General features: G+C 40.4%; 1 protein-coding gene across 1 annotated transcript in view; it reads right to left on the bottom strand.

Moving 5' to 3' along the window:
• Window positions 1–25757, bottom strand: part of GRIN2D (glutamate ionotropic receptor NMDA type subunit 2D) — a 1088828-nt gene that overhangs the window by 724708 nt on the left and 338363 nt on the right. The window contains exon 3 of the mRNA XM_077457432.1: window positions 25583–25643. The gene's annotated coding sequence lies outside the window, so the exon portion shown is untranslated. The remainder of the gene's footprint in view (window positions 1–25582; window positions 25644–25757) is intronic.

Below are 25757 nucleotides of genomic sequence, written 5' to 3'. Positions count from 1 at the left end.
TAATAATCAATTTGAAGAACAAAAAATATATATTTTGCTTACAATTCTTAGCAATCAGACTAACATCCTTAACTTATTTGTGATGTCTCTAAATATGCTCGTAAGGGTTTGATAAGTAAACATACTGTATAATAAACCATAAAGAAGACACAATAAGCTAAGTGCTTATTCTGGAGATAGGACTAAGTGATTGTAAGTAAGAAAGTGCCACTTGGGCCATTCAAGCATCACACAAGAGAACCAGCGATTATACGAAGATTGCCTTCTAATCAGCAGGAGCACATAACTGTCATGGACTACAGGTCACATAACAAATGTTTGTTGCCATCTATTTAATGATTATCACCACCATCTCACAGTCTCCTGTCCCCTCTAAACTTCTTAAAAGTCATATTGATCTCTTCTGATCAAGGGCAATGCGGGAGGTGTGCCAATGTGACTGTGTCCTCCTCATTAGAAGATGCAGTCACCTATATACTCTGTTCTATCATATTAGTCAATGTTCTATCTGCTTTTCTGATTAACCACTTCAGGACCGCCGTATTGCCATTGTACGTCAGCACGATGGCACAGGCAGGCAGAATCACGTACATCTACGTGATTGCCTTCCAGCGGGTGGGGGGTCCCATCGGACCCCCTCCCGCTGGTTACGGCGGTCCGATTCGGTCCAGGAGCGCTCCGTGATGAGGGGATGGCCGTTCGTTTTCGGCCACCCCCTCTGGATCGCTCCTGGCCAATGAGAAAGCTTCCTCCCCTGTGTATTGTTTACACAGGAAGGAGGAAGTGATGTCATTCTCCTCGGGGCGGTCTTTTTGACCGGACTACGAGGAGAAGAGTAAAAGTGAGTCTGCACGAACACTACACTGACATGTAGGTACACACAGGCACACAAACCCCCCCCGATCCCCCCCCCGATCGCCCCCCGATCCCCCCCCCGCCCCCCCTCCCCCCCCAGTCACAGTGTCACTGATTGCATTGATCATTTCTTTACTGATCAATGCATTCAGTGTCAGTTGTGACAGTAAAAACTGTCAGGACAGTTAGTGTTAGGTCCAGGGTAGCCCCCTATCACCCCCCAATAAAGATTTAACCCCCTGATTGCCCCTAGAGTTAACCCTTTCACCCCCTTTTGCCAGTGTCACTAAGCGATCATTTTTCTGATCGCTGCATTAGTGTCGCTACAGTCGCTAGGTAGCTAGTTATTTTTTTAGGTTCACCGCCAGGTTTTTATAGCGCTAGGTACCCCGATATACTACCCAATAATGGTTTTAACCCCCTGATTTCCGCTAGTTAACCCTTTCACCCCCTTTTGCCAGTGTCACTAAGCGATAATTTTTCTGAACGCTGCATCAGTGTCGCTAGTGTCGCTAGGTAGCTAGTTAACTAGGCTCCCAAAAAGTCCCCCACATGTGGTATCCCCGTACTCGGGAGAAGCAGCAGAATTTATTTTGGGGTGTAATTTGACTTCTGCCCATAGCATGTGTGAGCAATATATCATTTAGTGACAACTTTGTGCAAAAAAAAAAAAGTTTGTAATATTCCCGCAACTTTTGGCAAAATATAAAATATTCCATGGACTCAACATGCCTCTCAGTAAATAGCTTGGGGTGTCTACTTTCCAAAATGGGGTCATTTGGGGGGGTTTTGTGCTATTTTGGCATTTTATGGCCTTCGAAACTGTGATAGGTAGTGAGGAGTTAAATCAAAAATTTGCACCCTTAGAAATCCTGAAGGTGGTGATTGGTTTTCGGGGTGCCGTGCGCGACTAGACTCCCAAAAAGTCCCACACATGTGGTATCCCCGTACTCGGGAGAAGCAGCAGAATGTATTTTGGGGTGTCATTTCACATATAACCATGGCATGTGTGAGCAATATATCATTTAGTGACAACTTTTTGTAAAAAAATTTTTTTATTTATTTTTTTGTCATTATTCAATCCCTTAGGACAAAAAAAATAAATATTCAATGGGCTCAACATACCCATCAGCAATTTCCTTGGGGTGTCTACTTTCCAAAATGGGGTCATTTGGGGGGGATTTGTACTGCCCTGCCATTTTAGCACCTCAAGAAATGAGATCGGCAGTCATAAATTAAAAGCTGTGTAAATTCCAGAAAATGTACTCTAGTTTGTAGACGCTATAACTTTTGCGCAAACCAAAAAATATACGCTTATTGACATTTTTTTTACTAAAGACATGTGGCTGAATAAATTTTGCCCTCAATGTATGACTAAAATTTAGTTTATTCGATTTTTCTTATAACAAAAAGAAGAAAATATCTTTTTTTTTCAAAATTTTCGCTCTTTTTTCATTTATATCGCAAAAAAAAAAAATCGCAGAGGCAATCAAATACCATCAAAAGAAATCTCTATTTGTGGGAAGAAAAGGACGCAAATTTCGTTTGGGTGCAATATTGCATGACCGCGCAATTACCAGTTAAAGCAGCGCAGTGCGAAATTGCAAAAAGACCTCTGGTCCTTAAGGTGTTTATTGGTCCGGAACTGAAGTGGTTAAAAGGTCACTAAACCTGAAACGCCAAGTGTATGTATATAGAATAGATTGATAAATTGAAATACGCATATACACATGTGCATACAAAACTGAAAATTCTGGAGTTTATTAGAATTGGAGGATCTCTAAATGGAAAACCTTCAACTAAAACTAATATTTCAGTTACAAGGAGTAGTGGCTGGCTAAATCAATTACTGGTTCATTATTTTTGAGGTTTTTAAAAGTAAAAATCTATCTCTGGATATCCATTTGCCCATTCCAAAATGAAGCCTTAAGCCTAATACACACGGTCAGAAAATCGTACAAAAAATATCCCTTTCAAATCGGTCATACAGTAATCTGATTGTTAGTACACCCACAGCTTTAGAGAGTCAGTCAGGACAGGTCGCGCAAAATTATCCAATGGAGCAAGCACAGAAAATGTCTTGTACGCTACCATACCAGATCGTACTATTTTCCTTTTATCAGTACAGTTTTTGTCCCAAAATACATTACTTCAAAATTTTTATTCTGTCATACAAAAATTTTCGTAACTTTAGTAACCTCTTCATTTTCGATATGAGCCTAGCATGCAAAAAAAAGGCCGGTCATTTGTTGAATAATCTCATTATGTGTACGAGGCTTTACTCAGCCTGCTACACTAGGAGGAATTTCAATCACTATACCACATGCTACACATTGTAAACAATATAATGTATTGTTAAAACAAGACCAGAAAGAGAAAAATGACCTTAGGTGTACTGCACTGGAAGAGCAGAAGATTTAGTGCAGAGATTTTATTGCCAGGATCCATACAAAGAAGAACGAAACATTGGTGCACATAGCTAGAATTTACTGGGGTCAAAAATACATTTTTAGGTAAACTCTTTTTTACATATTCTTAAGTATCTAAAGCCAACATTTTTGAGACATGGTTAAAACTCGTCAGCTTTTTTAAGCCATCTGTGTTCCAGTCAAGAGACCTCCATTCACTTCAGGTCCTTTAGATACAATGGGAAGTGAAAGGAAATCTCTCCAGAAAGAAGCAAATCCCCTTTTAGGCTCCGTTCACACAGTTTAAATTTCAACCGTTATAATCAATGTGACTTACAGGTTCCTGCACTACTCTGATGCTCTTTTTTGTGACTTGAGTGCCAGAGAGTATAAAGTTGCAAGAAAGTCGCACTCCAAATTTGTATTTGGAGTGGCACTAGTGCGAACAGAGCCTTAGAGAGTTGTCGCTAAAATAGGTGTTCCCATTGGAAGTTGTTGTTTCTGTTCACAAGGACCAGAAGAGGGTGAATCCTCCTAGCAGGTACACAAACAGACTAAGCTGTCAGAAGAGGGATGAATCAGTGCTCTAAATCATTTATCGGTGTAAATAGTTTGAGTTATTGAGCTCTGTAAACAACAGCATTTTACAACATTGTTAAGGAGATAGAATACATTTGGAAACAAAACCTAAAAACTTTGCTGCTGGCTGCCTGTGAAAATATTAAATATTGATATGCAATATGTAATATTTACCTAAAGAAAAAATGTTCTTTAGTTCTTTGGTTGTACAAAACCACTACATATTTCCTTTACAGTTAAGGAAATATTTTATCTTCAACATGCACTGTATACATACAGTAGTAGTGCTAATAATAGTGTCACCACTGTCTGTGATGTGTTTCATTTCTATGGGGCTTAAAATGTGTTGTTAAAAGTTTACCCTGGCACTTACATTTTACAACACTGCATTGCAGCACAGTTCTAAACAGTAAACACAGACATCAATTAACTCTGTCTCCCTGTGTCTACCTGTAAAATGAAAAACAACAACACATTATACTGCAGGAAAATAGAGAGATATGATTTTTTTCTTTTAATTTGGATATACCGGGGAGGAGTTACGACCTTGTCAGGGTATTATTGCTCAAAACATAAAAGAATAAAAGCACAAAGAAGCCAAAGGAACTGAACCAAATGGGGGAAGAGAAATTTCATGATTTGTAATATGATCACATATGATAACCAATGCGCTTCACAGGCCAACATACTCCCCCCTTCGTCAGGGATTGAAACAAAAAATATTTATTAAATCTAGCTTGTTTGCTCATGGGATGCCAGTAAATATTTCAAAATTACCAATGGAAGCATAAGCTAAGATTTAATAAACATTTGTCCGGTAACTTGTTTCATCCGGCATTGTGACCATCTACTCTTCTCTTCTATTCACAGGAGGCTCTAAGAGTTGCTGTCAGTCAAATCAAGTGAGGATGGGGCAGAGGGTGGGCCTGAGCCATGCTGCATGTGTCTATGGACTCACACAGTCCGGTTTAGGAGAACACCCATATGAGTACCCCCTCAAAACACTACTTGCTGAGGGGGCACTCGCAAACAGTGCACCCACACCCGTCCCCCCTACCCCGATCGGGTTGGTCAATTGGTGCACTTACCCCACCATCCATGGTGGGCAATCACGGGTGGCTTCCCCTGCTCTCCTCTATGGGCATCATGGTGCAGCTTCTCCTTCCCCTGTTTGGCGGCTTATGTCTCCTTCCTCCTCATCATCGGCCAATCAGAATGCTTCTGCTTTTGGCCAATTGGAAAACGGGTCTCAGACCCGCTTCCTGCGTGGCGGAGATGAGATTCAGTGTGAGAATAATGAATATTCATTCTCTATTCTCACCTACTTGGGTGGGCTCTGAGCGCATTCTCTGTGCCCTGAGCCCACCCTATTTTGAAGCCTATTAGAGCCTCTGGCTCTAATCGGTGCTTTAAAAAACACCCACCCCACACCAGAATGCATGCGTCCGGTATCCTGAAAAGGGCCGGACACATGGATGGGGGGGCGACACCCGTGCACCCTTCATGGACAGGCTGCCCCTGTTGCTCGGAGAAGGTAAGTATAACTTTTTTTATTTTATGGAAAAAAAACTAAGCCTTTACAGTCCCTTTAACCTGGTGATCATTGTCACATACAGAAAATTATGGTAAATCCAGAGAAGTAGTTGGAGAGAGGAAATCTTATAGGGACACTTGTTCCTGTGGTGACTGTATAAGAAAGGAATTTCCCTAATTTTGTAGAGATTTCCTCCCACTTCCTGTTACAGTCCTGGGATTGGAAGTGAAGGGAAATCTTTAAGAAGACACAGACAACAAAAAAATACATTGGCCGGTTACCCTTTCCCTACTCTATCCAAACCTGTTAAAAAAGCTTTGGCTTTAAGTGAAAATTTGCTGGGTAAATACGAATGCCACCTCCTTTTGAAAATGTTTGTTGCTTAGTTGTTGTGCTAACACTTTGACTTTATTACTGCTTAATCCAGTGACTTGGAAAAAGATGCTAATCAGAGGATTTTACCGCCTTCTAAATTTATGTTCTGCATGTTGTCATAAAAAAATCCCTTCTTTTAGTTTAGAGTGGCGAGCAGTTAGCACTTCTATAGCAAATGCAGCATATGAATCTTAGGTCAGAGGAGAACTCAAGGGACCACATCCCATGTATAACTATAAACAAGACACAAAATACTCTGAAGGAGCTGGGATTTTAAAGGTTCCAATAATATACTACAATATACAATGAAAATTCATATTTTTTTATTTATCTATGTTTAAATATAAAAACATTCTAAAACATTCTAAAACATTCTATAAAAACATTCTAAAACATAGAGCTGAGATGGTATTTAGAAAAGTCTCAACATTACCGAACGTGTCTAAAAGGAGTCATGAGATACCATGTGTCACATAAAAGCAGAAACATTTAAGGCTAAAAACAGCAACAAATTGACCATTGAAATAAATCTCCATAAACTCAGATTAAGCCCTGGTTCACATTGGTATAATTTGACATCCAATTTGACATGTCAAGCCATGGTCAGGTAGATCAAGAAAGATTTCATCCATAACTGCCACAGGAACTGTTCAGGATACAAAGAAAAACCCACAGGTAACCTCAGGAGAAATATAGGCTGCTCTGAAAAATATGGCATGATTGTAAAAAAACACCATGATACTTGAACAAAAAAGAGCTGCATGGTCAAGTTGCTAGAAAGAAGCCTTTACTGTACAAGTTCCACAAAAAAGCCTGGTTACAATATGCCCAACAACACCTTGACATGCTTAATTGGCTTTTTTTGTGGCATTGGCACAGTAAAGGCTTCCTTCTGGCACCTTAACCATGCAGCTCTTTTTTTTTCAAGTATCGTTGAATTTTTGGACAGCAGCTTGTATTTCTCCTGTGGTTACCTATGGGTTTTTCTTTCTATCCTGAGCAATTCTTCCGCCAGTTGTGGCTGTAATCTTTCTCGGTCTACCTAACCTTGGCTTGGTATCAAAAGAGCCCCTAATTTTCCACTTCTTAACCACTTCAGGACCGCCGTATTGCCAATGTACGTCAGCACAATGGCACAGGCAGGCATAATCACGTACATCTACGTGATTGCCTTCCAGCGGGTGGGGGGTCCGATCGGACCCCCTCCCGCTGGTTACGGTGGTCCGATTCGGTCCAGGAGCGCTCCGTGATGAGGGGATGGCCGTTGGTTTTCGGCCACCCCCTCTGGATCGCTCCTGGCCAATGAGAAGCTTCCTCCCCTGTGTATTGTTTACACAGGAAGGAGGAAGTGATGTCATTCTCCTCGGGGCGGTCTTTTTGACCGGACTACGAGGAGAAGAGTAAAAGTAAGTGTGCACCAACACTACACTGACATGTAGGTACACACAGGCACACAAACCCCCCCCCCCGATCCCCCCCCGATCGCCCCCCGATCCCCCCCCGCCCCCCCTCCCCCCCCAGTCACAGTGTCACTGATTGCATTGATCATTTCTTTACTGATCAATGCATTCAGTGTCAGTTGTGACAGTAAAAACTGTCAGGACAGTTAGTGTTAGGTCCAGGGTAGCCCCCTATCACCCCCAATAAAGATTTAACCCCCTGATTGCCCCTAGAGTTAACCCTTTCACCCCCTTTTGCCAGTGTCACTAAGCGATCATTTTTCTGATCGCTGCATGTGTCGCTAGGTAGCTAGTTATTTTTTTAGGTTCCCCGCCAGGTTTTTATATCGCTAGGTACCCCGATATACTACCCAATAATGGGTTTAACCCCCTGATTGCCGCTAGTTAACCCTTTCACCCCCTTTTGCCAGTGTCACTAAGCGATCGTTTTTCTGATCGCTGCATTAGTGTCGCTACAGTCGCTAGGTAGCTAGTTATTTTTTTAGGTTCACCGCCAGGTTTTTATAGCGCTAGCTACCCCGATATACTACCCAATAATGGTTTTAACCCCCTGATTTCCGCTAGTTAACCCTTTCACCCCCTTTTGCCAGTGTCACTAAGCGATAATTTTTCTGAACGCTGCATCAGTGTCGCTAGTGTCGCTAGGTAGCTAGTTATTTTTTTAGGTTCACCGCCAGGTTTTTATAGTGCTAGGTACCCCGATATACTACCCAATAATGTTTTTAACCCCCTGATTGCTGCTAGTTAACCCTTTCACCCCCTTTCACCAGCGATCACAGTATAAGTGTCACTGGTGACGCTGGTTAGCCAGTTAGTTATTTAGGTTCCCCGTCAGGTTTTTATATAGCGCCAGGGACCCCCATATACTACCTAATAAAAATTTGAACCCCCTGATTGCTCCTAGTTAACCCTTTCACCACTGATCACCGTATAAGTGTTAAAGGTTTAACCCCCTGATCACCCGGCGGGTGATATCAATTAGGTTTTAGGGTCAGGGTCTGCGTCGCCCCAGGCAGCGCTAGGTTAGTGCCAGTACCGCTAACACCCACACGCAAAGCATACACCTCCCGTAGTGGTATAGAATCTGAACAGATCAATATCTGATCTGATCAGATCTATACTAGCGTCCCCAGCAGTTTAGGGTTCCAAAAAAACGCATTGTTAGCGGGATCAGCCCAAATACCTGCTGGCACCTGCGTTTTGCCCCTCTGCCCAGCCCACCCAAGTGCAGTATCGATCGATCACTGTCACTTACAAAACACTAAACACATAACTGCAGCGATCGCAGAGTCAGGCCTGATCCCTGCCATCGCTAACAGGTTTTTTGGTAGCATTTTATATTCAAATCCGGAAGGCAGTGCTTGGTTTTCGGGGTCCCGTACGTGGCTAGGCTCCCAAAAAGTCCCCCACATGTGGTATCCCCGTACTCGGGAGAAGCAGCAGAATTTATTTTGGGGTGTAATTTGACTTCTGCCCATAGCATGTGTGAGCAATATATCATTTAGTGACAACTTTGTGCAAAAAAAAAAAAAGTTTGTAATATTCCCGCAACTTTTGGCAAAATATAAAATATTCCATGGACTCAACATGCCTCTCAGTAAATAGCTTGGGGTGTCTACTTTCCAAAATGGGGTCATTTGGGGGGGTTTTGTGCTATTTTGGCATTTTATGGACTTCAAAACTGTGATAGGTAGTGAGGAGTTAAATCAAAAATTTGCACCCTTAGAAATCCTGAAGGTGGTGATTGGTTTTCGGGGTGCCGTGCGCGACTAGACTCCCAAAAAGTCCCACACATGTGGTATCCCCGTACTCAGGAGAAGCAGCAGAATGTATTTTGGGGTGTCATTTCACATATGCCCATAGCATGTGTGAGCAATATATCATTTAGTGACAACTTGGTGCAAAAAAAAAAAAGTTTGTAATATTCCCGCAACTTGTGGCAAAATATAAAATATTCCATGGACTCAACATGCCTCTCAGTAAATAGCTTGGGGTGTCTACTTTCCAAAATGGGGTCATTTTGGGGGGTTTTGTGCTATTTTGCCATTTTATGGCCTTCGAAACTGTGATAGGTAGTGAGGAGTTAAATCAAAAATTTGCACCCTTAGAAATCTTGAAGGTGGTGATTGGTTTTCGGGGTGCCGTGCGCGATTAGACTCCCAAAAAGTCCCACACATGTGGTATCCCCATACTCGGGAGAAGTAGCGGAATATATTTTGGGGTGCAATTCCACATATAACCATGGCATGTGTGAGCAATATATCATTTAGTGACAACTTTTTGTAAACATTATTTTTTTTTTTTTTTTTTGTCATTATTCAATCCCTTAGGACAAAAAAAATAAATATTCAATGGGCTCAACATACCCATCAGCAATTTCCTTGGGGTGTCTACTTTCCAAAATGGGGTCATTTGGGGGGGATTTGTACTGCCCTGCCATTTTAGCACCTCAAGAAATGAGATCGGCAGTCATAAATTAAAAGCTGTGTAAATTCCAGAAAATGTACTCTAGTTTGTAGACGCTATAACTTTTGCGCAAACCAAAAAATATACGCTTATTGACATTTTTTTTACTAAAGACATGTGGCTGAATAAATTTTGCCCTCAATGTATGACTAAAATTTAGTTTATTCGATTTTTCTTATAACAAAAAGAAGAAAATATCTTTTTTTTTCAAAATTTTCGCTCTTTTTCCATTTATATCGCAAAAAAAAAAAATCGCAGAGGCAATCAAATACCATCAAAAGAAAGCTCTATTTGTGGGAAGAAAAGGACGCAAATTTCGTTTGGGTGCAATATTGCATGACCGCGCAATTACCAGTTAAAGCAGCGCAGTGCGAAATTGCAAAAAGACCTCTGGTCCTTAAGGTATTTATTGGTCCGGAGCTGAAGTGGTTAATAAGTGATTAAACAGTACTGACTGGCATTTTCAAAGCTGTGGATCGTTTTATATCCTTTTCCATCTTTATAAAGTTTCATTACCTTGTTACGCAGGTCTTTTGACTGTTCTTTTCTACCTGCTCATGGCTCAGTGTCTGGCCTGCGTGTCTGGCCTGCGTGTCTGGCCTGCGTGTCTAGCCTGCTTAGTGCATCCATGTGAGAGATAACAAACTCACTGGCTATTTATACACAGACACTAATTGTGATTTAAAAAGCCACAAATGTGGGAAATTAACCTTTAATTGCCCTTTTAACCCATGTGCCACCTTCTGTGTCTGTACCAAGGTCAAATATTTCAGGATATGTAAACTTTTTATAAGGGCCATTTGGGTGATTTCTGTTTCATTATGATTAAAAAAAAAAAAAAAAAGAATCCAATGTGATAATAGATGGCTTCATGTAATTGCTATACTTAAATAAAAGACAGTTTTGGCATGATCAGTATATTTTAATATAGTATAGTATATAGCAGTGATGGCGAACCTTGGCACCCCAGATTTTTTGGAACTACATTTCCCATGCTGCTCCACTACACTGCAGTGTGCATGAGCATCATGGGAAATGTAGTTCCAAAACATCTGGGGTGCCAAGGTTCGCCATCACTGGTATATAGTATAGTATATTAATATTAATGCCAAAATTTCCCCGAAGGTATGCAAACTTTTGAGCGCGACTGTATATACTCCTCCCGCCACATCATGGTGACGTCATGACATGATGCAGACACATAGGGATGCCACTCGGCTCTGGCCACACTAATGCTCATTAAATATTCACGCATCCACACCTCCAATGGAAGCCATCCTACTATCTTCAGCTATGCACAAAAAATAGTCTAAGCCGATGTGGGAAACACCAAACATAGGCAGCATGTGGCATTTAGTGAATATTTAAGGAACTGATGCAACAACATCAGAACTACAATAATAGGATTCCCCTCTAACTCAGAGGGAACATGGTGGATGGCTGCATGGATACACGGGGCGCCCATTGATAGACGGCGCACCAATATTGGTGCAGTATCCACCTGATCCACTTGGTGCCCAGGATTGATGTCTAAGCGTCTCTTTTCTGTTGTCTTGAGTTCCCAATCAATTAAATGTTTGTAGAAAAGAGATGACTTTCTGGAGTGCCTCTAAGTTAGGGTGGAATCCCATTATTGTGTTATTGTACATCTTCAATTTAGATGGGGTATCATATATCTCCTGACGAAGCCTTAACAGACGAAACATCAGAATCTAAAATAAAACTATGCTGTCAATATTCTATTCAGATGTCTGTTTATGGACAATAATTTTAAAGTTATTTTATATTTAAATATGGATAAATAAAAATTATGATTTTTTTGTTGTATGTTGTAGTACATTATTGACACCTTTAAAATCCCAACTCCTTTGGAGCATTTTGTGTCTTGTTTATACTCTATAGTAAACAGTGTAGGCTGGAGTCGGGTTTTGATGTGTTTTTATATATAATACATTACTCTATTCTTACATTTTCTGTCCTCTATCATTGAATTTTTTTTGGGGTTGGGGGGAAATGATTGTCCTCATTTATTTGAATGACAAGCAAAGCATAGATTTCCATCATTCTACCCACTGCTATATTGCTGATTCAGAAGAGCATGTATCCATTCTCTGTATACAATTCTAATATTAGCCAAGCAATGTCTAATAAAATTGTAATAATGCCTTTAATTTGCTTGTTCGTGGTTTCCAGTTAAAAGGTCTCAGACACAATATGCACAGTTAAAAGGTGTAAGCCTGCACATTAATTCATGCCATACACAAGTGTAACTACAGCATACTGAAGATTTTGCCTAATTAATTTTCCAGACACACACACTTGATGCTGTTGGAACATTTTGGTTTTTCTGGGTGACCTTGAATGCGTTGGCGGCTCAGGGTAAGGACTGGAAAACAGCTCTCAATGAGAGAGTCATTTTGCACAATGTCCGGCTTTTGTATAGTGACATAACTATTTCAATTAGTGCTCTGTGATTCTATAACGCTGGTGATTCTGGTCCATTGCTTCTCCTGCAATGACTGACATTCACAGTAGCCTCTTAAAAGGCTCTAATTAGTGGCCAATTTGTATCTAATCCTTGAATATGCATGCAGTCTGACAGGAAAGAAGCAAAAAAGATGCATGCAGTGTAATAGCCATTTAAATACTTATTGTTAAGGGAGTACAGCCGAAAGAGTTTGATTCTGTTATAAACATCTAATGAAATTGCATAATTATAAAATTACATTTATTTTAATTTGAGGTATATGTATAGCTGTAGAAATAAATAAGCCAGTAGCTCCACAGTGACCCCTGCTGCAGGAGCATACAACGGTGGGTGTAGAAAAGAATCACCCCCTTTAAAATAATCACATTTTGTTGCTTTGCAGCCTGAAATGAAGACAGACACAGTTTTTGTTTTATCCAGCTATATTTACTCAGTGTAACTTATAACATCCAAGTGAAAGATTTAACACCAACATGTCAGAAAATAAAAGAATCACTGAGCTGGAAAAAGGATCACCCCCTCCTAAAAATGACTTGAAAACTCAATCAGGTGTAGCTAATCACCATCTCAATGGCACACAAAGCCATTAGATTCCAACTGTGATCAGCTATGGTCATTTTGATTAACAGGAAAAGAGCTTTCCTGGAGCATTTCAGTCCCTGGTAGTGCAACTGAAGAAAACAATCAACTATGGGTGGCAAGGCACTGTCAAAAGATTTCCGAGATAAAGTTCTGGACAGGCACAAGTCATAAGATGGAAAAAAAAATGTCAAAGACTTTATCGATGCATAGAAGCACAGTGAAGTCTAATATTAAGAAGTGGAAGATATTTGGTACAACACAGACCCTCCCTGGATCAGGACTGTACTCCAAACTGAATGAAAGAGCCAGGAAAAAACTGGTCAGAGAGGCTACCAAGAGGCCTATGACAACTCTGAAGCAGCTGTAGGAATTTATGACAGAGTGGTCATTATGTGCATGTGACAACAATATCACAACTTCTCCACAAATGGCGCTTGTAAGGGAGGGTTGCAAGAAAACAAACACTCCTCAAATAGAGCCCCATGCAGTCATGACTGGGCTTTGCCAAAACGCATCTTGAAGACTCTGAGGCCACGTGGCAAAAGGTGTTGTGGTCAGATGAGACTAAAGTGTAATTATTTGGCCTCAACACCAAACGATATGTCTGGTGGAAATCCAATAAGCTCACCATCCAAATAACACCATTACTACAGTAAAGCATGGAGGGGGTAATGTTCTGTTATGGGGTGTTTCTCTGCAGCGGGGATCAGAGCACTTTTCAGGATAGAAGGAAAATGTATGGGGCAAAATACCATCAAATTTTTGGAAAATATTCTGCCCCTGGCCCAGTGCTAGGACAAGGTTATCCAGAGCCCATGGCAAAGATGCCAAACTGAAACCCCCCAACAACCCCAGCAGTCTCTCAGTTGTCAAAATCACTGCCGCTGTCACTACTTCTATCAGCCCTGTAACAGAAGGAAGGCCCCCCCATCTCTACAGTAAACCTATAGCTTCCATGGAAAGTTATCAATGGCAAAAAGGTTTACCTTCCAACATGACAATGATCCAAAGCATAGCAAAAATTACCACAGAGTGGTTGAAGGAGAAAATTGTGAATGTTGCATGGCTTAGTCAGAGCCCAGACATAAACCCTATAGAAAATTTGTGGAATGACTTGAAGACTGCGGTCCACAAATGGTAACCATCAAATTTTACTGAACTCAAGCAGTTCTGCAAAGAAGAGTGGACAAATATTGCAAAGTCTAGATGTGCAAAGTTTGTAGAGACATATCCAAACAGACTAAAGGCTGTAATTAAAGCAAAAAGTGGCTCAACAAAATACTGACAGTGATCCTTTTTCTAACTCAGTGATTTTGTTTTTGATATGTTTTTATTTTTTTCTGACATATTGGTCTTATATCTTTCAATTGGATGTTAAAGATATAAAACAAAAACTGTGTCTGTCTTCATTGCAGGCTGCAAAGCAACAAAATGTGATTCTTTTCTATACCCACTGTACAAAGCAAACTGCCTGAGCAACAAGAACAGGCAGCACCCCAAAAACAAAGTGTATAGAGCAGGGGTCTCCAATCTATGGCCCTCCAGTTGTTCAGGAACTACAAATCTCATTATTCCTAGTCATGTCTGTGAATGTCAGAGTTTTACAATGCCTCATAGGATGCGTAGTTCTACAACAGCTTGAGGGTCGTAGTTTGGAGATCCCTGTTACAGAGTCTGCAGGTTGCACACAAGTCCACTAGGAAGCTTATTAGATAAATGGGATCTAGTGCAGGATTCTCCATTCTGCACCAAAGTTTCACATGACTTCTTTGAGTCTAATCAGGCAGCATATTAGTTAAGCTGTCTGCTAACGATAATCTAATTTTGTGTTGATGGTTTAGAGTGCACCTGTACCCAGACTATGGACATACTATCCTGAAGAGGTGGGCAGAACAAGTGGGGCCACAATGGCCATACAGCTAAAGAAGACACTTGTTCTGTCACTTAGTGCTGTCACCCTTTGGCATTGCATGTGTGTGGGACCTAGGAAGGTTGGGAACAGTAAAAAAGTGGTAATAAAATATTTCTTGCACTCCCTATCATAACATATGCAACATTTTAGTAATGTCTAACTATCTAATTCTAAGGAAGTAGACAATCTCTGTGAAACACATCAAATATAACAACTTACCGGAGAATTATCCAAAACATCATTAATACACCAGAATATGCTGATTAAAAATGAGCTTGGATAACTTCAGTAATACAATTGGATAGTGATTGGATAGATTGATTTTTTCTTTCGTTAATAGTTTTCTATTGAAGTTTTACACAAAAACAATAGGGTACATTCAAAAAAGTCTGGAATGCAGTAAAGCACATGGATGAAAATCAAACATGAATGAACTTTATAAACTACTACTGAATATCATCCCGCCGACATTGCCCCACCACTCTTCACACCCCGTCTGGGATCGATCTGTGCTGGGGGTAGCTGGTCAGTTTAGCCCATTGTTCCTGTTTAGTTCAGTGTATTTCTTAAAATATCAACCAATGTAACAATGTAACAGTAATGTAACTGACACTGGAGTAAATTTGAAGGACGTCGTTTAAGCAAAAGTTATTATAGAGTGGGGTGAGAACGAATAATTCATTCATAACCACATCATAGCGATGTTCAACAAAAAGACTCCTTATTAAAGATAAGAAAGTGAATGAATATTGCAGTAGGCTCTTTAAGTCTGCAGTAATATCAGTAGGCTAAAGATAATAAACATTAATACCGTTTGTGTCTGGGTAGAAATATCGTAAATAGAAATTCCCCTTTGGGGTGCTCTCACGCACACGCACCCAGGTATCTCAAAGTTGTGTGCTGAGATGAGAGTGCTTCTGCTAGCAAATTGGTGGTCACCTCAGATATAAAGGTATGGTGTTTCATAGTAATTGATTAGGATGTATTACAGGAGACCTGTAGGATTGGTTTTACTTTTTCCAACAGATCATGTAAATGGAAATTGGAATTAGTAGCCCTATCCCTAGGGTCCATAACAGTAAGACCATTAGGACGGGCCCTTCAAGCCAAAAGGGAAAATACCCTTGGACAGGAGCCTAGAATAATGGCTGTTAAGACAAATCTACCTCCTGAAAAGGCTGATGGGTCTGTAGATTCATGTTTTAACATTTTTTTTCTATTAGTACATTTAGCATTATTAGATCTTATTTATGTTTTTAATATATAGATATCTCTGCTGCTCAATTTAAAGTGGTTCTAAAGACAAAACATTTTTTATATTAATGCATTCCCTGCATTAACGTGATTGTAAAGTTTTTTTGTTTTGTTTTTTAAATAAACATATCATACTTACCTGCTCTATACAATGATTTTCATAGTGCAGCCCCCTCCTCTTCTCAGGTCCCAGGCGGGGACTCTGGGCTCCTCCTCTTCTCTGTGTGCCACCATAGGAAGCTACTTCCTACAGTGGGACATGTGCATGCTTGATCCTGAGCCTCGCTCCATGTGTCCAATTATGAACACAGTACAACTCAGCCCCGCCCCGCCCCTTGCTCCCTCATCGCTGGATTTGATTGACAGGAGCAGGAATAAATGGCTTCCGCTGCTCTCGGGCACATTGCTGAATCAAGATCAATACAGTTAAGTATTTAAGGGGAGGGGGACTGACAATACAAGTTATTTTTTTACCTTAATGCAGAGAAAAAAACCTTTAGCCTTTAAAACTGCTTTAAGGAAAAATGCACTGTATGTGTCTATGGATGCACACAGCCTGGCTCAGGAGCTCACCCACAATGGTGCCCCCATAGCACACAGCTTGCTTTGGAAGCACATGCAGGGAGAAGAGGAAAATAGCGCTGGTGGGGGGCCTTTAAAGAAGAGGTAAGGGGTCAGCTTTGTACAATAACATTGCACAGAGCAGATAAGTATACCCTGTTTTTTATTTAAATAAGAAAAATAAACTTTTACCTTTATGATCACTTTAACCACTTCCCGACCGGTGCACGACGATGTACGTCGGCAGAATGGCACGGGCAGGCAAATTGGCGTATAGGTATGTCCATTTGTATACGTATCAGCCTAAACTGAGGAACAAAATGCGTTTTTTTATATATATTTTTGGGGGATATTTATTATAGCAAAAAGTAAAAAATAATGCGTTTTTTTCAAAAGGTCTCTCTATTTTTGTTTATAGCGCAAAAAATAAAAACTGCAGGGGTGATCAAATACCACCAAAAGAAAGCTCTATTTGTGGGAAAAAAAGGACATTAATTTTGTTTGGGAGCCACGTCACACAATCGCGCAATTGTCAGTTAAAGCGGCGCAGTGCCGAATCGCAAAAAGTGGTCTGGTCTTAAGCCAGCAAAATGGTCTGGTCTCAAAGTGGTTAAAATCCCCAAGTTCCTACTGTACAGAAACACCCAAAACTTCCAGATAGATGAGAACAGAATTAAGAATATGGCAGGAAGATTTCACTGCAAGAAGCTAGGAGTTGACTCAACCCACCCTGATCCACATATTTTTTGGGTGGACTCTTTGCCAAAAAGATTTAGAACAACAACATTAGTTACCAGCCTTTCTATAAAGGAAATTCTCAATAGTCATTGATGCTCAGTTTTGGAAACAGAAATTATTTTATAGCTGTAGATGAACGCATTCCAAATGTTGGATTGCACACTATTCTCTATAAAACAACTTACCATATAGAAGATATTTTTATGTCATTGTAGAACATTTTTCCTCCAACCTCATGCAAATATTTTTTTTAAATAAGCACCCTGCTGAGATAGTACCATAAATAGAAATTATTGAACCACTGAGCGCTCTGCATTCCATGCAATGTGATACAATAGGATAAGAAGAGCAAAGATGCTTATCTAAAAATGTTTTAGAGCATAAACAGCTTGTGATCTGCAGACATGCATAAAGATGAAAAAGGGAGAAATTTCTTTCTTCTGCCCCCTCGTCCCTACAGAGACACCTCTGATCCACAAGCAGCTGTGCAAAATAAATAAATAAAGAAAATGAACAGCCCTGATTGAGATAGTAACTAAACTGCACCCTACTGATTAACGCTCAAAGAAGACCAGGAATAGAAACACTTTCACTGATTGCTTGTTATGGAAATTACAACCCACAAAATTATTAAAACAGACACCCGTAATATATATATATATATACTGTATGTATATACAGTGTATATATGCAGTATATATATATATATATATATATATATATATATATATATATATATATATATATATACACACACATACTTTTTATATTACTTATGTGAACTTATAGATTCAATAAATCCTTAAAGTGGGAGTAAACCCGCTGACTTTTTTTTCCAACACCTGTAAGGGAAAAGGCATAATGAGCTAGTATGCACCCTATACTAGCTCATTAAGAAATACTTACCTTAGAATGAGGCGCCGGCATCTCACTCGGTCCACGCCGAGGGAGCTAACATGTTCCCTCGGCGTGTCTTTTCCGAGTATCGTGGCTCCAGCCACTCACAGATGTCATCACTCCCATGCATGCGCACAGGAGTTTTCTTCCTGGCAGGGTCTGGCATCTGCCGGACTTTCAGCCGAGAATCCCCGGAGCGCATGCGCCGCTGAAGTCAGTGGCTCATTGCAAGGGGAATATCTCCATAACCGTACAGGTTTAGGAGATATTCTTTTTACCTACAGGTAAGCCTTATTATAGGCTTACCTGTATCTCAAAGTTAAAAATACGCCTATACAACCTCTTTAAGTTTGATGCATTCTACCACTGATTTAAACATAGATATACATTGGGGGCAAGAGAGAGATATACTATCAGGGGCTATAACAATGGTAACTTCAATTAATAATTTAATATTTTACAAAATTGAAATTAATGCTGATGGTACATGATAATAATATGGCTTTGACAAGATGGCTTTGAAAGGTCTTTGATCTGAGGCAGATGACAATTTTCACAATCAGTCTGTAGTACAAAGGACTAGATGAATGCACAAGGTCATTATCATCTGACTAGTAGGACTTCTAAAGCTATTCAACTACCCCCCCAGATGAATGCACAAGGTCATTATCATCTGGCCAGTAGGACTCCTGAGGCTGAGGCACACACACACACACCGGGCCGGCATGGGACCTGAAGGATGATGGATATATGGGCATCCGGTGTTGATCATCTGCCCAAAATAAACTCAAAGTGGAGCCTGGGAGAGAAATTAACTTTTGTGACCTTTTAGTTCCATAGATTTTCCACAAAGGACCAGTACATGATTTTCTGAGACCCATCTTGGAGGGTGGGTCAAGAATTGGGGAGAGGCCTTGGTTTGTGAGGAAGAGTCAGTGAGGATACATACAATACAATACAATAGAAGACAGACCCCCCTTCTTTTTCCCTGTCCATCTCCCTCCCCATTGTGTTACCCCAGTTCCTTATCTGTAATTATAATGTATTTATATCCCTACTGTAAATAAATCCAACCCTTAGTTTTAGACTAGGTTGTTCTTCATTGGAATCCAAACACCCCAAAACAATGCACATTTTACAGGGTTTATCTTAAATTTACCATCAAGTTGGTGCTACTGAAAGCCTCCCACATTGCGCACAATTTTGAATGCATTGTGTGCTGGCCAAATATTGTCCAAAATCAGTTCTGAACTTCTAGTCTGCTAATTGTCATGCAGCCAATAAAACACTGAGATGACAGAGACTTGGAGAAAAAGGAGTCACAAAGAAGGTAGTCAGTAGTGGGTGAACTACAGTGAGTTTCAATGTTATAGATCACATGTTACATGTTCATTCAAGATTTGTTTCTGCTTTCAGCATAGGCAAGAATGCAGTATTTGCCTACATAGAATGCTTGTTCAAAAATGTTTGTTTCCATCAGACCTCACATATGTTCTTTACTGACTCCTGGCATCATTGTCCTTATTGTCAGATAAAATTGTAGGTTTCAATAGAATAATTAGCCTGTCAAAACCTTTTCATAAGTAAGTGAAGGGCCGAAGTAGATGAGTTGTGCGGTCCTTATCTATTCTATGATTCGTGCTAACAATGGGATGTAACACATCTGTGACATTTTGAATGTGGACACAAACATGAAGAGATAAGTTAACCAAGCACATTTTGATTAACTGCTCATTTAATTGCTAGGCATGAGCAAAATGTTCTGCAAATTTTGAGATTCTAGAAAGATCAGTGGCTCAAAGTGCGTTGACAAAGGTCACAATGAAAAATGTTTCATGCTTAAAATTACCATTCTTTTTTTTATAATGTCTTTGAATGCAACATTCCAAAGCTAAAAATCCTACAATACATAATGTAAAATCCTACAATACATAATGTAATAAGATATATTTTGAATTAACAAATTGGTTCAGAAATGTATGCATGTTTTTTAAAATGATAACAAGTGGTCACCAGTACTATAGAAGGGACGAACTGGACCTAAATGAGGAGGGTGCAGATCTGCTGGGAGTAAAGATGGGCAAAAAGTTAGAGGGATTTTTAACCACTAGCTGACCAGGTTGACTCAGCTGGGCAAATCGCCGTAGCTGTACGTCGCTCCTTTAAGACGTGACAGCAGGCACATGCACGCCACCGCATGTCCCCGTAGCCAATGCACATGCCCGGAGGGCGCAATGACCACTGGGCACACGCGATCGCTCGTGACAGAGCGAGAACAGGGGTATGTGTGTGTAAATCCCGGTTCTCTCAGGGGAGAGGAGATAGATTGTGTGTTCATACTAAGTATGAACACTGCGCTCTCTCCTTTTTAGCTCTGATCGCTGTATAATTGTCAATGGTCCCAGTGTCAAAAGTGTCCAATCTGACTGCCTCAATATCGGAGTCCCAATAAAAATCACAGATCACCGCTAGTAAAAAAAAAAAAAATAATAAAAATGACAAATCTATCCCCTATATTGTAGAAGCTATAACTTTTGCGCAAACCAATCAATATATGCTTATTGCGATTTTTTGCCAAAAATTTATAGAATACATATCGGCCTAAACAGAGGATAAAAAAAAAATTTTGGGGATATTTATTATAGCAAAAACTACAAATATATTGTGTTTTTTTCAAAATTGTCTCTTTTTTTGTTTATAGCACAAAAAATAAAAACCGCAGAGGTGTTCAAATACCATCAAAAGAAAGGTCTATTTGTGGGGAAAAAAACATAAATTTTGTTTGGGTTTAACGTCGCACAACCTCTGATGTAACGGAAACCTGCCTGTGTTACATCAGAGGGAGTGGGGTCACCCATACGTCACGGGGAAGCCCGGGGTTTCCCCTTGCGTCAGAGGGGGCGGGGTCTGGTGACGGGTGGCCCCGCCCTCCGCATATAACAAACGTCAGGCCGCCGGGATCCCCGCAGTGTCTCCTCCGTGGAGACAGAAGATGGATGGTTTCGCTGCGCTGATTCAGATCAGCCATCGCTGGACCCCGGAGAGATGATCGTCCATTGCTGGGTAGCAAGAGTGAATTACCACCGCTGGAATCTTTTTTTTTTTTATAATTTTTTAAAAGTGTGTTTGTCTTATTTAACTATTTTTTACACTTTCTTTGTGAAATGGTAGGGGTACTTTTGTACCCCCTTACCATTTCAAACAGGGGGGAGCCGGGATCTAGGGGTCCCCTTGTTAAAGGGGGCTTCCAGATTCTGATAAGCCCCCCGCCCGCAGACCCCCACAACCACCAGCCAGGGTTGTGGGGATGAGGCCCTTCTCCACATCAACATGGGGACAAGGTGCTTTGAGGGGTCATATACCCCCAAAGCATGCTCCCAATGTTGAGGGCATGTGGCCTGGTATGGTTCAGGAGGAAGGGGGGCCGCTCTTTCGTCCCCCCCCCCCTCTTTTCCTGCAGCCTGCCAGGTTGCTTACCTGAAGGGCCTGGTAATTGAATTTGGGGGACCCCCAAGCTTTTTTTAAAATTTATTTATAAAAATTTTTATCAATGACTTTCAATGAGTGTTCTCTGTATTATGGAGCCGACAATTCATAATAGCTGCGAGTGATTTTAAAGGACCCTTTTTCCTGCATAAATGACACTTTGTGCAGGGACAGTTCTAAGCATCAGAAACATGCGCCCCTTCACAGGCATACTATAGACACCCCCCCCCCCCGTACGAAATTTAAAGGAATATTACACTTTTATTGTTTCACTTTAATCATCATTAAAATCACTGCTCCCGAAAAAAAGTTGTTTTTAAAACTTTTTTTGCATTGATACATGTCCCCTGGGGCAGGACCCGGGTCCCCAAACACTTTTTAGGACAGTAACTTGCAGAATATTTTCTCTCTGTCAAATCTTTTTTCTCTGTCGAATATTTTCTCTATATAATCTTGGACTAATAGAGGTAAGGTTAGGCACATTCGACCACAGGTTCTATAGACACAGATTGTTATTGTCAGAGTCACGTCGAATCTCCTATTCTATATCGAACTGTTGTAACAACGAAAACGAAAATAAAGCATTTATTTATGTCGGATCTTTTGTTTTTCGGATTCTGTGCTTTCGTTATCGTTTGTCAAAACGAAAACGAAAATAGCTGAAATTCGGACGAAAATGCATTCGGACGAAAACGAATGCACATGTCTATAATAGGGATTTTAATTATCCAGACATAGACTGGGTAGAGGGAACCATTCATTTGTCTAAGGCTCACCAGTCCCTAAATGTCTTGCAGGACAATTTCATGGGTCAGATGGTAGACACACCAACTAGAAATAAAGCATTACTAGATCTACTGATTACCAACAATACAGACCTGATCACGGATGTGGAAATACGGGGCAATTTAGGAAACAGCGATCACAGGTCAATTGGCTTCCGTATAAATCACAAAAATAGGAAACATAAGGGGAATACAAAGATACCGAATTTCAAAAGAGCCTAAACTATGATCCTTGCTAGAAGATATAAATTGGGATAAAATCTTAGGAACAAAGAACATGGAGGAGAGATGCGTTCGCTTTAAGAGCATAAAATAAGGGCATTAGTCAGTGCATCCCATTGGGTAATAAATTTAAAAGAGCAAACAAAAGTCCTGTACTGTATGTTGTATTCATGGAATAAAATACATTTTGATAGCCTTTAGTGTCTCCTTGCTCTCCAGCTGCATGCTTCACTTAAAGTCCCAAACCCTTTCTCTCTTTTTTTGTTGCGCAAAACCCAGGATGGAGGTACCGCTGATATCTACCTCAGAGGCCTAATTTAAAGTCCCAAATTCTTTGCTTTTTAACAAAAGTCCTGGGTGACTTAACTCCAATGTAAAAATGCATATACAAGCAAAGGAGAAGGCCTTAAAAAATACAAGGTTGAGGGATCATCATCAGCATTCAGATTTTATAAAGAATGCAACAAGAAATGTAAGGGTGCAATTAGGGTGGCTAAGATAGAACACGAAAGACACATAGCGGAGGAGAGCAAGTAAGTATGTAAATAGTAAAAAAGGGAGGACAGACCATAGTGGTCCCATAAAGAATGAGGAAGGACATCTGGCTACAAAGGATGGGGAGATAGCGAAGGTATTGAATTTATTCTTCTCCACAGTCTTCACAAGGGAATCAGGGGCTTTAGTAACCAAAACTGCAGTGTTTATCCTCATGACACATCACAGGAAGCATCCTCAAGGCTAACAGAGAACAGAATTAGTATTAGACTTGGGACCAGATGGCTTGCACCCGAGGGTTCTTAGGAAACTCAGTCAAGTAATTGCCAGACCATTGCTCCTAGTTTTTACTGACAGTCTACTGACTGGAATGGTGCCAGCAGATTGGAGAATGTAGCACCAATATTTAAAAAGGGCCCAAAATACATCTCTGGGAATTACAGACCAGTTAGCCTAACATCAATAGCATGCAAGCTCTTGGAGGGATAATAAGGGACTATATACAAGATTTTAGTAATGGAAACTGAATCATTAGCAGTAATCAGCATAGATTCATGAAGCCAAACCAATCTATTAACCTTCAATGAGCAAGTGAATTGCCCTCAAGATAAAGGAAGGCCCGTAGATGTGGTGTATCTGAACTTTGCAAAAGCATTTGACACAGTTCCTCATAAACGTTTACTGTACAAAATAATGTCCGTTGGCATGGACCATAGGGTGAGTACATGGATTGAAAACTGGATACAAGGGCGAGTTTAGAGGGTGGTGATAAATGGGGAATACTCAGAATGGTCAGGGGTGGGTAGTGGGGTCCCACAGGGTTCTGTGCTGGGACCAATCCTATTTAATTTATTCATAAATGACCTGGAGGATGGGGTGAACAGTTCAATCTTTGTATTTGTGGACGATACTAAGCTAAGCAGGGAAATAACTTCTCTGCAGGATGTGAAAACCTTGCAAGAAGATCTGAACAAATTAATGGGATGGGCAACTACATGGCAAATAAGGTTTAATGTAGAAAAAATTTAAATAATGCATTTGGGTGGCAAAAATATGAAGGCAATCTATAGACTAGGGGGAGAACCTCTGGGGGAATCTAGGATGGAAAAGGACCTGGGGGTCCTAGTAGATGATAGGCTCAACAATAGCATGCAATGCCAAACTGCTACTAGCAAACCAAGCAGAATATTGGCGTTCATTAAAAAAGGGATTAACTCCAGGGATAAAGTGATAATCCTCCCCCCTGTCCAGTTCTGAGCAGCAGTCCTCAGGAAGGATGTACTGGAAATGGAGTGAGTACAAAGAAGGGCAACAAAGCTAATAAAAAGGTCTGAAGGATATTAGGTATGAAGAAAGGTTGCGAGCACTGAACTCTCTGGAGAAGAGACACTTGAGGGGGGATATGATTTAAATTTTCAAATACCATACTGGCGACTCCACAATAGGGATAAAACTTTTGATGAGTGGCCACTCATCAAAATTAGAAGAAAAGAGGTTTAACCATAAACTGTGTAGAGGGTTCTTTACTGTAAGAGCGGCCAGGATGGGGAATTCCCTTCCACAGGCAGGGATCTCAGTGGGGGGCATCGATAGTTTCAAAAAACTATTAGATAAGCACCTGAACGAACAAAAACATACAATGTAATACTGACTTATAATCACGCACATAGGTTGAACTGAATGGACTTTTTTCAACCTCACCTACTATGTAACTAAGTGGTCTTTTAGTCAGTGACTCCAGAGCTATATCCCTATTGTAGTAACTACACTCCATTTCAATTGCAAAATTTCAATTTTGCCCAGTTACACAGCACAGCTCAGGACCCACCTGGACCTTTGTTAAGTGCCACTTTGCTATTGTGGACAGCAACCTATATTGTTCCAGTAGTAATGGACCCTTTACCACTGGTGACCAACAACTTATATAAAACCCATAAAAATAGACCAACTTGATATAGTTGTCCTGTGGCACAGTTGTCCTCATGTGCCGTAGACAGCGGTGCCTGTCTTTCGGCAAATATCTCCTGAACCGTGTAGGTTTAGGAGATATTTCTTGGACCTACAGGTAAGCCTTAATCTAGGCTTACCTGTAGGTCAAAGTTGGTTGTAAGGGTTTACAACCACTTTAATAGTAGTTGCCTTTTTTATTGCTAGCCATTACCCTGTACAACATTCCTGATAATAGACTGAACGATTATGATTGGCTGAGACAACCTTTAACAGAACTTGTATGATGAGGTTTATTAAATCATTAAACAACACAACCAGGGCTGTATGTATATACCTTGCTTTCTAAGCACACTTGAATGATAATTCCATTCTGAAGAAGATCTGTGTTTTGTTTTATGTGATTATATTAGTAAAAACTATTGTTAGAAGTCACTTTTGGAGAAAGCATACTGTTTGTGTTATGTTCAGGACTTCTTTTAAAACAAGACACGATTAATAATTTTGTGTTTTCAAAATTATACTGGGCGTAACATACCTTGTATCCCCTCTGGCTAACGTTTTCTTGCTCAATTAAGCCACAAATTCCCATAGGTGGCCTAAAAGGGAAAAAAAAAGGAAAACCGTATATCAGATTGTATATATTAAGGTAAGCTATGAACATATTTGCATTAAATACTTTACATATTTGTAACTAGTACTGAATGTGCTTT

The sequence above is a fragment of the Lithobates pipiens genome, unplaced genomic scaffold, assembly GCF_037356315.1.
Source record: "Lithobates pipiens isolate NorthernLeopardFrog02 unplaced genomic scaffold, aLitPip1_a1.2 Scaffold_27, whole genome shotgun sequence".
Classification (NCBI taxonomy): domain Eukaryota; kingdom Metazoa; phylum Chordata; class Amphibia; order Anura; family Ranidae; genus Lithobates; species Lithobates pipiens.
Note: the sequence above shows the minus strand (reverse complement) of the source record. Positions and strands in the feature narration are given on the sequence as shown.